Below are 16,272 nucleotides of genomic sequence, written 5' to 3'. Positions count from 1 at the left end.
CGTAGAGTTCTTGGTTTTCCTATAAGAATCAACATCAGTAGTAGTACATGCTATACACTCCTAAGTACTCTACATTTATGAGAAGTTGCACAGACGTCTTTTCAAAGCTCTAATTTACAATGTCTACCTATTACTTGACATAACATTTGCATATAATGCGTTTAGTACAGGTGCTGTGTATGTAAAATGTGATTGGTTCATTCAAGGCTTAAAATAAGCTATCAAGATGCGTTAAGCTATCACAGAACTCTTAAGAAAATACAGTTAACTGGCTGTTATTATCTTAATCGCCACCAAATTACAAAGTTTGTTTATTCTCTCATAAATATAAGGAAAAAAATTATAGTAGAAAAAAATCTGAAAAAAGAACAAAAATATTAAGTAATCACGATTTCTTTGTCATTGTTTACAAAATCTATAGAGAAGACCAGTATTCCACATTTGGTATAGAGATATTAAAAGGGCTTGCTATTTTTATAGTGATTTCTAAATAAATTTTTTATGTATCATTTTCTTGATCTTCTATTCGTTAGCCATTTTAGCAGCTCCAGGGCATCATAAAAAATTTGTTCATCGTTGAATTCAGCAGCAGACATTTAAAATTTGCATGATTCGGCAGTAACTGACTCCCAAAAGACGTTAACGTTATCAGAAGGAACTTCACTCGCCATTGAAATCACTAGGGTGATTTCAATGACGAGTAGTTTGTTTGGGATACCGTGCAGATTGCTAACGCACTTAGCAATTGTTTGTTAAGCCTAGTTTTCATTAGCGAGATAAGCACAAGCGATAAAACAAAGCCTAGCCTATTCTCCAGACATTGGATAAAATAAAAGAAAAAGGATTTTCTTTTCAATTTGTTTCTCTTCTGCCTTATTTATGTCAAGTTGCTGTTCTTATGTGTAAGCGATGCTTGTGTCTATCGCTTCATTGCCTTCTTTTGTATATTTTTTTCTCTTTGTTTGTCCTTATGCTTATGTCTCTAGTGAAAACTAGGCTTAAGACTTTAAATCTTACGTTACTAAATAGTTACACGAAGGTTTCCATGTTCACCAGTCGTGTTCCTATCAAAGTGATTCATGTGATTGTCAAAGCAAAACATACCATTTTAAAGCAAGCGCTACCGGTTGATTGGTTTCGGTAACCAAACCTAACGTGTGTTTCTTTAAGTGGTTAAGTGGTTATATTTCACCAAACATAAACACTTAACAACAACTCATGATATAACTGACGCGATCTACATCATACTTCACCCCATCCAATCACATCATCGTTGTTTGCCATGAAGCCCGTGGATGGTTTGCTCGTGATACATGAGAAAACAGTAAATGCGAGCGTTAAATCGGAAAGATGTAAACCAATAAAAATTGTGTAAAACATGCTTAAGGTTGTCTTAAGTTATAAGTGCCTGAAAAAAGCACAGTGTCAGAAGAAGTTAATCGAAACGTTGCTTGGTTTATTTTATAAAGAGAAGAACTCTTATAAGCAAAAAGATAAAATTCGAAAGCAAAAACCCCTGTTTTCGGTCCATACTTCCCGATACCTTCTTAAGCATAAGGCAGTAGAATGCTGCATGTTAACGTTTTTCTATATCCGGAGAGCATTAACCAATGTTTAGCATAGCGGCTTCTTGGACATTCTTTTATCTTTTCAAATCCCATGTCGCACGGTTTAAGCAATCACATCACTTCAGATAAGCTTCACGCTGAAAAATATCAAGGAAGAAATCAAAATGGCTGTGATGTTGGAAATGAGTATCCTGATTTGATGCCTCTTCCTTTCGGCTACACTGCGAGATATTCAAGAGTTCGGATTAATTTGAGGTGTTGCAAATGCTTGGAAAAAGGAGGGTTTGCTTCAGTTGTCAAAGTAACTTTTTATTAAATACATCGTTTAAATAGACGGTAATTTGGTCATATAAAGGAAATTCTGTACGTGATTTGGAAATGCTTTATATACGCTTAGATACTTAATAAATTGGGCGGCTGTCTCTATGCATTCAAAAGAACTCCTTTGAATCCAAAAAGTGTGCTTTTATAATCGCAAAATTACTTGAGAAGAGAAGTTACTTTCTACATTGAATCTACATTCAAGGTGAATGAAAATTTTATAATATGTGTTGAAAGCGAGGTTCAATTTAGAAATTGCTTGGCTTATTAAATGTTATCTTTGTTAAGTTAAAACAGAAAACAGTTTTCCATACATGGTTATAATTCTCCTATAAATTGTTACTAAGCTTGCTTTTTACTATAAAATTAGTGCTAGTTGATGCTGGGAGGGTGAAGTTGGTCGTTGCCATGACCACAGGGGACCGAAAACAAACACTTCTGAAGTTGGCCTAGGGGGAATTTGTGAGCGGAGCAAAAATCGATCCCATACAATGTAAACATAGCCTAAGAGGCCCAAAGTTCGGTCGCAAACGCACATTTAACGCAATTCTAAGCATGTTTATACGTTTTTCACTTGTAACCTTTTACAATGTCACTTCACATGCGTTTGACAAAACAATAAGTATATTTAACTGTTTTCTTCTTTTTCATTCATACATTTCATGTAATGTTTGATGTAATAAACTGTGGATCTGAACAGCTTGGATTTAGAAAAATTGTTTGCTATCATTCGTAGTTTGTAATAAAAAATAATATTTTCCTTTGTTGCTACTTTACAGTTTCATGCTGGGCTTTAATATTTATATTTCAATTACTAACTGGCCTGGTTAAGACCCTACTGTATAATTTTTTCAAATATGCGTAAATTTCACTTCGAAAAAACCTATTTTTATTACATACAACATGCGTATAAATGAGGCTCACATATAGCATATATAGTATCAAAATACTGCAAGAAGTTCAGCTCAGGAGCTCAGCGTTCACGAAACTGCTTTTTGGCCAAATTATACTTTATAACAAGTTTTTTTTTGTAATACAATCCTGCCATGTCATGAGATTCTAACATCATGTGAAAAATGTTTAAGACAAAATAAGACAAGTCATTGCAAAACAAGGTCAATTGATCTCAAAGCAACAAGCGCGCACATTTTGTATAAGTTTCATGCTGTCAATTATTCATAATTAAGCTATAAAAAAAGAAAGAGGAACAAAGAATAGAAGTTAGAATACCAAGATATTCTGTTGTTTCTTTATTTGTTACAGAAAATAAAGAAAAAGAAAGGTAAATCCTACATGAAATTTCATAGTCTATACATATATGTCTAACAGAGAAGATATTTAAAATGCCACTAGCAAATGTTTCCCAATTTGTGAAATGTGAGAAAGATAGCTGCAAAGAGGTATTTTATACCACAAGAATGAAATACTTAACATTTGGTTTTAGTCATGAAATCATTTTATAATGCTGAGTCTATTGTACGTTTTTACAATAAATTCTAGTTTAAAACACTGAATGCATGCACAGATCAATCACATGCACAGAATGTGATGGATAAACTTAAAGATTTATGATACCTAATGCTTGGTTGTAGTCATGAAATCATCTTATAATGCTGTGTTCTATTGTACGTTTTTACAATACATTCTAGTTTAAAACGATGAATTGCATGCACAGATCAATCACATGCACAGAATGTGATGGATAAACTTTAAAAATTTATGTATAATATTTATACAAGTGTTTCGTTCCTGAAATAGCAAGAAAGTTTATTAACGAATGTCTTGAATTAGGGGTGCTCTTAATTTAATGCCTAACCTTACTAACTTTTTGTTATCACAGACCTAAGTTATGCAGCTCTGTTTCAACTGTCTACCCCTTTGTTCTTATCATGCAATCCTGTCATGAGATTATGAAAGGCCAAAAATCATTGTTGAATGACGTCAAGCCATTATACACGTGCATGTCGTATGGGTCTCATGTGATCAGTTGGAGTTGTTACTTAAATTCCATCGTCAATTAAAAAGCCTCTTAATGATTAATAATTCGCACATAATGACTTCTTGTCTATAAGCAATATGTTTTTTATATGTAAAATAATATATATATGGTTATCATGCTTCTACACATACATGGATATATTGTATGAATAGGAGTACTATATTGTACGTATAGGAGTATTATAATCATGTAGGTATAGGAGCATTATAATCATATATGTTTAGGAGCATTATAACCATGTATTTAACAGGCGCTCTTTAATCCTCGTCGCCAATGTAAAATCAATTTACTACTTATTCACCAAAGTACAATCGTTCTCGCTTTAGCTGTCCACTGCTTACATATTGTCTGGAAGCTAATTATAAAGTATAACGTAATAACCTTTTTATAATTATGGCATCATTACTATTTACAATACATGACGTAATGTAACTAAAAGTAGAATGTAACTATATAATAAAAATGAGTCAGCATGATAAGGCTAAGTTATAAGTCTGACGTTATCTTAACGTCACACTACTTCCTATATAATGATTTATGTTTTACAGGATGAAGGCAGTTTTATTGATTTTGATCTTGTTTGCCGTTGCTGTTGATGCTAGAAAACTTTTCCCTAACAACATGACGTTTTATGAAAAAGGTATTGTCTTTAACTTTACTCGCAAAGAAACTTTGTTTTTAATTTTTGTGAGTAGAATGTAGTCAGTATAACCAATATGTTATACTGCAAAAAGTATAAAACAGTTGAACGATCGAGCGACCAGGCTATTTCCATATTATTGATCTTTATTTTCGGACTGGATGTACAACAGTACAAATAATCAAAAACTTACTTAACGTACTTTTGACCACTTTTAACAAAGACATATAAACGAAACTAACGTAGGAAAAGTGTTTCTAATGCATTTATTAAAGGATTGCCATAACACCTACATCTGTTTCTTTGACAATAGTCTAAACCAGTGGAATGTCAACAAATGTGAGCTTTGCAAGCGATTTGAAACGTCTATTAGATCTCGTTGTTTTCTATATTTGTGCCATAATCACGTTTTTAAAGTAGAAATGTGCGATGTGTACGCGTAAGATAATGGTGCCTTAGAAAACTTTTTTTAAGCACTGCCATGTTCAGCGACATTTTGTTTGGATTTCAATGGTTAAACTTTATGAGTATTTGACAACTTAATTTTTAACAGACAATGCCGAGGTGCAATTTTTACATATATCTATCCCTAAAAGATGTAATTTGTCAATATTTTATCGACATTTTATCGAATTTGTTGATGAAGGCTTTGTCTCTTTAATTTTGTTGAGCGTCAAAGTACACAGAATTTTGAGGATAGTTGTTAGGAAATTAATTGGAACGGGGATCGAGGGGGGTTTTCAAATTTATTTAATTGTGCCCAACTGATTTCTTTAGAAAGCCAAAGCACTTTTAAAAGGAATCAATCTGGCATAATTTAATATATGAATAACTCCCCTCCCCTATCATTAAATCTTGTAGCTAAGGTCCTGGCTGCATATGTTGTTCAAAAATGTTTTCATGCAAAGTAAACTTAATGACATATTGTGAGCAAAACAGTAAGTCAGTCCACTGGAACAAAATCGTACTCCTGTTGCTTAGGAAAAATTTCTTGTGACAATGTCTTTTCGCATGTGTTTATGATCAACAGGAACAGGGTCTAGATGGGGGGTTAACCACGTGTGTAGTATATCAAAATATACAGCACTAAGTTGCACAGCCACGTGGTACAGAAATTTTGGCACAAATTTACCGTCATCCATTGCAAAAATTATTTTTGTTTTTCTCTTCTTTAGAAACAAATCATGAGGGTTGGGAGCCAGACTGTGTGTGCGACATTGATAACAATATCTATGGACATTGTTTTCCATCAGATTGTCCTCTTATATTGCCAGTGCTTTATAGATGTGGCAGCTGTCGTGGTGCATCAAATTGCTGTGCAATTGCATGATGAACTTGTGTTGAAAGATACAAGATTTTTTTCATTGATTTATTTACACAACTTTTTCTAATTTACAAACGTGTACTGTGAAGTACGCACTAAAAAGAATTGATAGAATCATTAATTCAAGAACTTTGATCATTTTCAGGCAGTTTATTTTGAAGAGTTAAACATCAAAGATAGTTTGTCACACATAAAAACCCATCTAGTTAGAATACCTCTTGATAAAAGTTGTTATTGTGTGATGGTCACCTTCAATTTACCCACTTACTTACCTTAGGATACCTCTTGATAGTAAGTGATGATCATCTACACTTTAACCTACCTAGTTGGAAAAATTCTCTTCATGTAGACAGCGTCTAAGTGCTCCCATTATTTTGCAAGGATAGCATTAACCTCATGGACTATAGTTCCCATTTCCTTTAGCCTTATCTATTTAAATACTAAATACGGTCAAATTGTGACATGATTGTGACATGTATAACATATACAACAGTGTCTTTACAGAACGAAAAGCTATAAGATGTCATAATGAAGTTATGAGTCACGTGCATAAGCATGTCATTTGTTTGAAATTCAAATCCTGGTGACCATGTGACCTTTGTGACCTTGTTTTTGTAAGCCCAACAACATGTGCGCGCTGCGCACCTTTTTTTATGTTAAAGCAACTTAACATTTCCACCAAATTACAAAGTTTGTTTATTCTCTCATGAACATAAGGAAAAAAATTATCGTACAGAAAAAGCTGAAAAAACAACAAAAATATTAAGAAATCACGATTTATTTGTCTTTGTTTACAAAACCTATAGAGAAGACCAGTATTCTACATTTGGTATAGAGATATTAAAATGGCTTGCTATTTTCATAGTGATTTCTAAATAAATTTTTTATGTAACATTTTCTTGATCTTCTATTCGTTAGCCATTTTAGCAGCTCCAGGGCATCATAAAAATTGAATTCAGCAGCAGACATTTAAAATTTGCATGATTCGGCAGTAACTGACTCCCAAAAGACGTTAACGTTATCAGAAGAAACTTCACGCATTGCTGTTTTTAACCACGTATACGGCTTCTTGGGGATCAATTATTGTTGAATCGTACGAATTATGTAGGGTGATTTCAAAGACGAGTAGTTATTTTGGGATACCGTGCAGATTGCTAACGCACTTAGCAATTGTTTGTTAAGCCTAGTTTTCACTAGCGACATAAGCACAAGCGATAAAACAAAGCCAAGCATATTCTCCAGAGATTGGAGAAAATAAAAGAAAAAGGATTCTCTTTTCAATTTGTTTTTGTTCTGCCTTATTTATGTCAAGTTGCTGTTCTTATGCTTAAGCGATGCTTGTGTCAGTCGCTTCATTGCCTTCTTTTGTATTTTTTTTTCTCTTTGTTTGTCGTAATGCTTATGTCCCTAGTGAAAACTAGTCTTAAGACTTTAAATCTTACGTTACTAAATAGTTACAAAAAGGTTTCCATGTTCACCAGTCGTGTTCCTATCAAAGTGATTCATGTGATTTTCAAAGTACAACATATAATTTTAAAGCAAGCGTTACCGGTTGATTGGTTTCGGTAATCAAACCTAACGTGTGCTTCTTCAAGTGGTTTCTGTCGAAATTGCATTTTCATTTGAGCTGTATTTATTCGAAATACACAAGCATTATTACTGGTAAAAACATTTTTATGTTTGATATATTATCTTGAGGTATTTTCATCTAATCTATGTCATACAGCAGGCGCTGGCTAAAAATTTAGGCGTTAGTGACACCTGTCACGCAAAGCACTGAATGAAACGGTGCAAAATAGGGACGCTTAGGTGGTGCTAGGTTTGACTTATTTCGATGTAAATTGGATAAGCAAAGCACACGTTTTAAGAAATTCCCATCAAATACACAATTTTATCGTCCAAAGTAGAAAATTATCCGTTCCAGTGATCGATTTAACGTAGTTAAGCTGAAAAATAGCAGTTTCGGTTCGTTATTTGTATGTTCAAAATGGCGAAAACTTCAAAACTAAAATAAAATTTTTCATTTGTTTTCTTTGCTTTTTGACTCGTTGCAAAAGTAAGTAAAGTTTATTGTTTATAAGAGCATCTGGGGTGCGGAACGTCGGCTAAAATCGCTAAGGGTTTTTTCCTGTTCAGTATTCTCCAAGTTCCGACATTTTCGTGTTCAGTCACGTTTATACCATTCAGGTTTTTCAACTAGTGATTAAAAGGCAAATTTCACAATAGACAGAACTTGGCAAGCTACAACACAACTAGACAAAATTACATACTAGACTTACTCAACCTTTGCCTCTTCACTGAATTCGCCCTCCAAATCATATACTACAGACAAATTTCAGACACACAAATGAGGTCACCACTATCTACCTTTTTTGCAGAAGCCGTCATGCAACACCACGAAACACAATCAGTCACAAACAATACAAACATCAGACTATGGAAAAGATATGTCGACGACATCTTTGCCACAGTCAAGAAGGACAAAACTGAACAAATCTTACACACCATAAACAATACCACAAGGAACATAACCTTCACTAAAGACAAAGAGCACAAATAACAACTTACTTTCCTCGACATCCTACTAACCAGAACAGATGACGGTACACTAAACACACAAGTATACCCACATGGACTAAATACTCGATTTCAACAGCAATCACCCAACACAACACAAAATAAGCTGCATTCGAACACTTTTTAACAGGATAAACACTCATTGTAACACCGAAGAAGCCAAGAAAACAGAACGCAACTACTTATACTCCACTATTTATAAAAACAATTACCATAGAAACTTCATAAACAAAACTATAAAGAAAATACAAATCAAAACACAAACCGACAAAAGCAACAAGAAACCGGACGAAACAGTAAAAATCGTCACATTACCACACATAAACGGAACATCAGAAATGACTGCCAGACTTCTTCGACCATTTAATATTAACGTCGCCCACAAACCTACACAAAAACTCTAATCATATTCCACCAAACATAAACACAGAACAACAATTCATGATACAACTGACGCGATCTACATGATACCATGTAAAGACTGCTCAAAACAATACATAGGACAAACATCAAAGAAAATCTAAACAAGGCTCACATAACACGAAAACTTCATAAAACGACGAGATCAGAACTCACTACCGGCAGAACATATACCCACGGAAACAACCACACATTCGACTGGACAGAAACTAAAGTACTCGGACGCGTAAAGACTAAAAACGAACGAGAACTTAAAGAAGCTTGGTACAGTAAAGACAACGACACAATATACAGACATATCGACATACCTGTCATATACTCACAACTAAAGAAAAAGGACAAAAAAACTACAAACAACACCAAAGCTACAACAATACACTCTTATAATGATAACATCGATCATATCAACAATACACCAAAACCCATGGCAACGCACTTAACCCCATCCAATCACAATATCGTTGTTTGCCATGTAGCCCGTTTATGGTTTGCTCGTGATACATGAGAAAACAGTAAATGCGAGCGTTAAATCGGAAGGATGTAAACCAATAAAAATTGTGTAAAACATGATTAAGGTTGTCTTAAGTTATAAGTTCCTACAAAAAGCACAGTGTCAGAAGAAGTTAATTGAAACGTTGCTTGGTTTATTTTATAAAGAGAAGAACTCTTATCAGCAAAAACATAAAACTCGAAAGCAGAAACCCCTGTTTTCGGTCCATACTTCCCGATGCCTTCTTAAGCGTAAGGCAGTAGAATGCTGCATGTTAATGTTTTTCTGAGCGATTTTGGCCCTTTCCACGCTATACTACTTGGGGATGTCAATAGCAAGCTTCCGTTCATCAGACCCCAAGATCACCTGCGATAGGCTTTGTTCTGGGTACGCAGGGAGAGTGCGGTCGCGACCCGAAACGTCTGGACTGCTAAGCCACTGCATAAATATGTCGCACCCAGCTTCTACTGCTAGTTGACATTTACTATACATATATTTAACTTTATATTTACATTCATATACGTAGTTGAAGCACCTAGCGTACGCTTTAGATTTTTGTATGAGAATTTGTGTACGAATGAAAACACGTATGATTCCAAGCATGTTGACGACGATAAAAGCTATAGCGAGGACGAGGTTCCAATGCAAAAACAATCCATTAATAACACCGAGTTTGCCGAAGATATGTTCAAAAAAAATAACGATGAATCACGAACACAGTTTGGAAGCTTGTTGGATTACGTGGTATATAGTATTGAAAACTGTTCATGATGTTGCTGAAGATATGTAAAAATAATTACCATGTAGCGTCATTCGTTTAAGACGAGGAGTCGGATTTCGAAAGTGAAGAGGAAGCAATCATCGCAAGGGATTTTCAAGAAGATTCAAAGTGTACTCTGCAAACGTTCTACATTCAGATGAAGCATTGCAAAAGAGTAATCTAATGAATGTTATTGACGAGGGATAGTACAAGGACGAACAGAGAAGATAGTGGCTTCTTCGTGATATTGTGGAATAATTGGTTCAAGTTCATTCACAGGTAGAAATTTTCGATTGTTAACACAATTTTTGTTTAGCTCAGTAAATATTTTTTTTAAATTTTTGCCAATTTTTCGACATTTTTGGTTTATTAATTTTATTTTTTTTTAGGTGTTTCTCTTAAAAAGTCAACCAATGTCAAGAAAAAAGAGTTTGGTCTTTGGATGAATTGAAAAGCTCGTTTTTTACATCTAAGTTCCTTTTCATTGAATTGCAGTATCATAAAGAAAGTTATCTTCCTCTGAATATGTATTTGCCAATATAATGATAGCCATGCTTGAAAACTTCCACTCAAAGCTTCCACTTGCAAAAATGAAGATCATGAAGAAAAACAAGCATTGAAGTGACGAATAATTTATAGCTACTATTTTTTAATGTCATGTACTTTGTAGAGGTGTCTATATCCGGAGAGCCTTAGTCGATGTTTAGCATAGCGGCTTCTTGGACATTCTTTTATCTCGTCAAATCCCATGTCGCACGGTTTAAGCAATCACATCACTTCAGATAAGCTTGACGCTGAAAAATATCAAGGAAGAAATCAAAATGGCTGTGATGTTGGAAATGAGTATCCTGATTTGATGCCTCTTCCTTTCGGCTACACTGCGAGATATTCAAGAGTTCGGATTAATTTGAGGTGTTGTAAATGCTTGGAAAAAGGAGGGTTTGCTTCAGTTGTCAAAGTAACTTTTTATTACATACATCGTTTAAATAGACGGTAATTTGCAATTTTAAAGGAAATTCTGTACGTGATTTGGAAATGCTTTATATACGCTTAGATACGTAATAAATTGGGCGGCTGTCTCTATGCATTCAAAAGAATTCCTTTGAATCCAAAAAGTGTGCTTTTATAATCGCAAAATTACTTGAGAAGAGAAGTTACTTTCTACATTGAATCAAAAAAATATTGCAAGGTAAAAAGAAATTTAATGTTCAAGGTGAATGAAAATTTTATAATATGTGTTGAAAGCGAGGTTCAATTTAGAAATTGCTTGGCTTATTAAATGTTATCTTTGTTAAGTTAAAACATAAAACAGTTTTCCATACATGGTTATAATTCTCCTATAAATTGTTACTAAGCTTGCTTTTTACTATAAAATTAGTGCTAGTTGATGCTGGGAGGGTGAAGTTGGTCGTTGCCATGACCACAGGGGACCGAAAACAAACACTCCTGAAGTTGGCATAGGAGGCATTTTGTGAGCGGAGGAAAAACCGATCCGATACAATGTAAACATAGCCTAAGAGGCCCAGACTTCGATCGCAAACGCACATTTAAAGCAACTTTAGACATGTTTATAAGTTTTTCACTTGTAACCTTTTACAATGTCACTTCGCATGCGTTTGACAAAACAAAAAGTATATTTAACTGTTTTCTGCTTTTCCATTCATACATTTCATGTAATGTTTGATGTAATAAACTGTGGATCTGCACAGCTTGGGTTTAGAAAAATTGTTTGCTATCATTCGTAGTTTGTAATAAAAAATAATATTTTCCTTTGTTGCTACTTTACAGTTTCATGCTGGGCTTTAATATTTATATTTCAACTACTAACTGGCCTAGTTGATATCCTACTGTATAATTTTTTCAAATATGCGTAAATTTGACTTTGAAAAAACCTATTTTTATTACATACAACATGGGTATAAATGAGGCTCACATATAGCTTATATAGTATCAAAATACTGCAAGAAGTTCAGCTCAGGAGCTCAGCGCTTACGAAACTACTTTTTGGCCAAATTATACTATATAATGAGTTTGTTTTTGTAATACAATCCTGCCATATCATGAAATTTTAACATCATGTGAAAAACGTTTAAGACAAGATAAGACAAGTCATTGCAAAACAAGGTCAATTGATCTCAAAGTAACAAGCGCGCACATTTCGTATAAGTTTCATGCTATCAATTCTTCATAATTAAGCTATAAAAAAGAAGGAAGAAGAACAAAGAAAAGAAGTTAGAATACCAAGATATCCTGTTGTTTCTTTATTTGTTACAGAAAAGAAAAAAAAGAAAGGTAAATCTTACATGAAATTTCATAGTCTATACATATATGTCTAACAGAGAAGATATTTAAAATGTCACTAGCAAATGTTTCTCAATTTGTGAAATGTGAGAAAGATAGCTGCAAAGAGGTATTTTATACCACAAAAAGAAATACTTAACATTTGTTCTTAAGCCTGGTTTCCATATGATCGTTTCTGTCGCTAGAGTCGTTTCTGTCTGTTGAAAAAGTCCCCTGCGGTGATCAAACGACAGAAGCGATTATTGCGATGAACTGGTTTCCATTAATCGTATGCATCGTATCTAATTTGAACTAGTCACCAAACACTTGCTGTATGATGTATTCAAAATGGCGGCAGTCAATCGAAGAGGAAGACTTGTAGCGTGTTATTTTCTTTTGCGTGTGCTGAGAAGAAGGCGAGAGCGAAAGCAAAAAAGAAAACATCGTTTTTGGGTTCGTCCCATGTTTCAAAGAAGAGAACGTCTTGGAATTTTTCATACTCTTGTTCAAGAAGTACGTGGAATTACGGATGTATCATGGGATATATCAAGTCGCTTATGGCGTAACGATCGTTTTGCACCGGTTTCCATTAAAAAAATGCAAGCGCGTAAAAGGTGTTTCCGTTCGTTTCTGTCGCAAGGATAGAACTCTAGTCTATCTCAAACGATCGATACGCAAGGATCGTTTCGAACGTAAGGATCGCTTTTGTCGTTTGAGTTAAGCGTTTCCATAGGATCGTCTCTGTCGCTTCTACAAATTGCAAGCGACAAAGACGATCCTTACGACAGGAACGATCATATGGAAACCGGGCTTTAGTCATGAAATCATTTTATAATGCTGTGTCTATTGTAGGTTTTAAAAAAGGTTTAACGCTTTTAAAAGGGCAAAGGAAGAATATTCGGAAGCATGACATTTAGCAAAAGCGGCTATGATTATAAGAAGAGATATATTTCAAACAAAGAACTCATTCAACGGAAAATTTTCCGAAGATTGTCAAAATGATTCTGTTCCAGCATCATTAAAAGTTGTTAAGATATGATACTTAAAGGAGCCATTGAAAACAAACAACCGGCAGAAAGAGATCCAAATCAAACTGGCTTAACCATCTCTTAACAAATTGTCTTCAGACATTTTAAATGAACGACGAGTTTTTTTATCGTAAACATGTTTCGGCATGCTTATGCCATCTTCAGTACATAGAGTGAAAGTAATTATGCTATTTACATGATATATATATATATATGTATAAAAGATAAAAAGTTTCTCCGGATTTTAAATGATTTTTATTGAGCTTTCGACTCGTTGCTTCGAGCCTTCATCAGAATGAAATCGAGCTACAACACAACTAGACAAAAATGACATCCTAGACTTACTCAACCTTTGCCTCTCCACTGAATTCACCTTCCAAAACACATACTACAGACAAATTTCCGGCACACCAATGGGATCACCACTATCCACCTTCCTCGCAGAAGCTGTCATGCAACACCTCGAAACACAATCAGTCTCAAAGAACACATGCATCAGACTATGGAAAAGATATGCCGACGACATCTTTGCCATAGTCAAGAAAGACAATACTGAACAAATCCTACACACCATAAACAATACCACAAAGAACATTACCTTTACTAAAGACGAAGAACACGACAAACAACTTACCTTCCTCGACATCCTACTAACGAGAACAGATGACGGTACACTAAACACACAAGTATACCGCAAAACCACCCACACAGACCAAATACCCAACTTCAACAGCAATCATCCAACAAAACACAAAATAAGCTGCATTCGAACACTTTTCAACAGGATAAACACTCATTGTAATACGGAAGAAGCCAAAAAAACAGAACGCAACTACTTACACTCCACATTTATTAAAAACAATTACCCTAGAAACTTCATAAACAAAACTATATACAAAATACAAAACAAAACACAAACCGACAAAAACAGCAAAAACCGGACGAAACAGTAAAATCGTCACATTACCATACATAAACGGAACATCAGAAATGACTGCCAGACTTCTTCGACCATTTAATATTAACGTCGCCCACAAACCTACACAAAAACTCAAATCATGTTTCACCAAACATAAAGACAAAACAACAATTCATGATACAACTGACGCGATCTACATGATACCATGTAAAGACTGTTCAAAACAATACATAGGACAAACATCTAAGAAAATTGAAACAAGACTCACAGAACACAAAAACGCCATTAAACGACGAGATCCGAACTCACTACCGGTAAAACATTCCCACGGAAACAACCACACATTCGACTGGACAGAAACTAAAGTACTCGGACGCGCACAGACTAAACACGCACGCGAATTTAAAGAAGCCTGGTATAGTAAAGACAACGACACAATAAACAGACATATCGACATACCCATCATATACTCACAACAAGGAATGTCGTATGAATGTTTTATGCAGTGCGGTGTTTGAAATTAAATGAAGATATGATCTTCGCACTTTTGCTGGACAATTTAAGCAATCGTCTCAGGACCTGAAAAAATCAGGTGACTCAACGGGATTCGAACCCATGACCTCTGCGGTGCCGGTGCAGTGCTCTGACCAACTGAGCTATGAAGTCACACAGTGGTGAGCAGGTCAATATTGTTGGGCTCATGTTTTCTCGTGAAAGGAATGTCGTATGAATGTTTTATGCAGTGCGGTGTTTGAAATTAAACGAAGATATGATCTTCGCACTTTTGCTGGACAATTTAAGCAATCGTCTCAGGACCTGAAAAAATCAGGTGACTCAACGGGATTCGAACCCATAACTATGACCAATCATATTAACAATACACCAAAACCCATGGCAACGCATTTCACCCCATCCAATCACATTAATCCACCCACTAATCCAATTAGGCACTCTAAACGTCTCCAAGCTAAAAGCACGTGTAAATAAATATCCTCATTCTGATGAAGGCTCGAAGCAACGAGTCGAAAGCTCAATAAAAATCATTTAAAATCCGGAGAAACTTTTTATCTTTTATGTATTCCTATGCCTGGATTACAAATTTTCAAACTTAATTATATATGTGTATGTGACTATTGTTCTTACCTCTCTCGCGAAATCCTAGGTTTCCAATTCAAATTTAACTCGAGAAATAATGCCTTAATTGTTTGTATTTTTGCCTCTTGTTTGATCGCCATTGTGTACATGCAAGCGAAGCCGCAGTCCAGCAGCGGTTTCTCGTCGTTACGTCACTGCGCGGTGATCGTTGTCAACATTAGACAAAATATACTAGCAAAAGTAGAAATTACGCATAAGCATATTCGTCGTTGCATTTTATTTTCTAAGTTTTTAAATTATTTTGCGCAATGGATACGGATTACTCAAACGATTCCTCTAGTAATTATTCTGGAAGCAGTGTTTCAAACTACGAAGAAATGATTAACGATCAAAACATGATTCAACCATATGCTTATGAGCCGATTGAAACAGACTCTAGCGACGAGCCTATGGACGACTCCGACGAAGTTTAGCTGTTGTAACAATGAATGAAGACTCTGCACAATTTGAGGGAATAGATACTCCGGACTGTATTACAGATAATCCTGTTTTTCGAAATCTTTGTTTAAATTATTGGGTATTACGACTGGCATGGAGTGAGTACAAACAACACTATGGTTCAAGAGCTGAAGAAGGACCTGAACACAAAAGACAAAGACATGTGGCTTACAGGCAACTGGTTCGATGGTGTTGGAATGTATTGGGCAAGGAAATTAGAGTACCACTACCATCTTTTGCTGTTAGCTGCATTCGAGCACATTTCCAACCACCAGGTCTAGAAGAGGACTTTGTCTTTGAGGGTTTTAAATACGCTGATGAATAATAATGGTAATTTAAATTATTATAGCCAT

General features: G+C 35.0%; 1 long non-coding RNA gene across 1 annotated transcript; it reads left to right on the top strand.

Annotated features, from left to right (window-relative positions):
* The first annotated feature begins 2,989 nt into the window (after positions 1-2,989).
* LOC124442717 lies at positions 2,990-6,049 on the top strand. Its single transcript, XR_006947343.1, has 3 exons — positions 2,990-3,171; positions 4,437-4,528; positions 5,704-6,049. It is a non-coding gene; the product is annotated as an uncharacterized LOC124442717 (long non-coding RNA).
* Positions 6,050-16,272: the final 10,223 nt, after the last annotated feature.

Source organism: Xenia sp. Carnegie-2017, unplaced genomic scaffold (assembly GCF_021976095.1).
Source record: "Xenia sp. Carnegie-2017 unplaced genomic scaffold, XeniaSp_v1 HiC_scaffold_20, whole genome shotgun sequence".
NCBI classification, from domain to species: domain Eukaryota; kingdom Metazoa; phylum Cnidaria; class Anthozoa; order Malacalcyonacea; family Xeniidae; genus Xenia; species Xenia sp. Carnegie-2017.
Note: the sequence above shows the minus strand (reverse complement) of the source record. Positions and strands in the feature narration are given on the sequence as shown.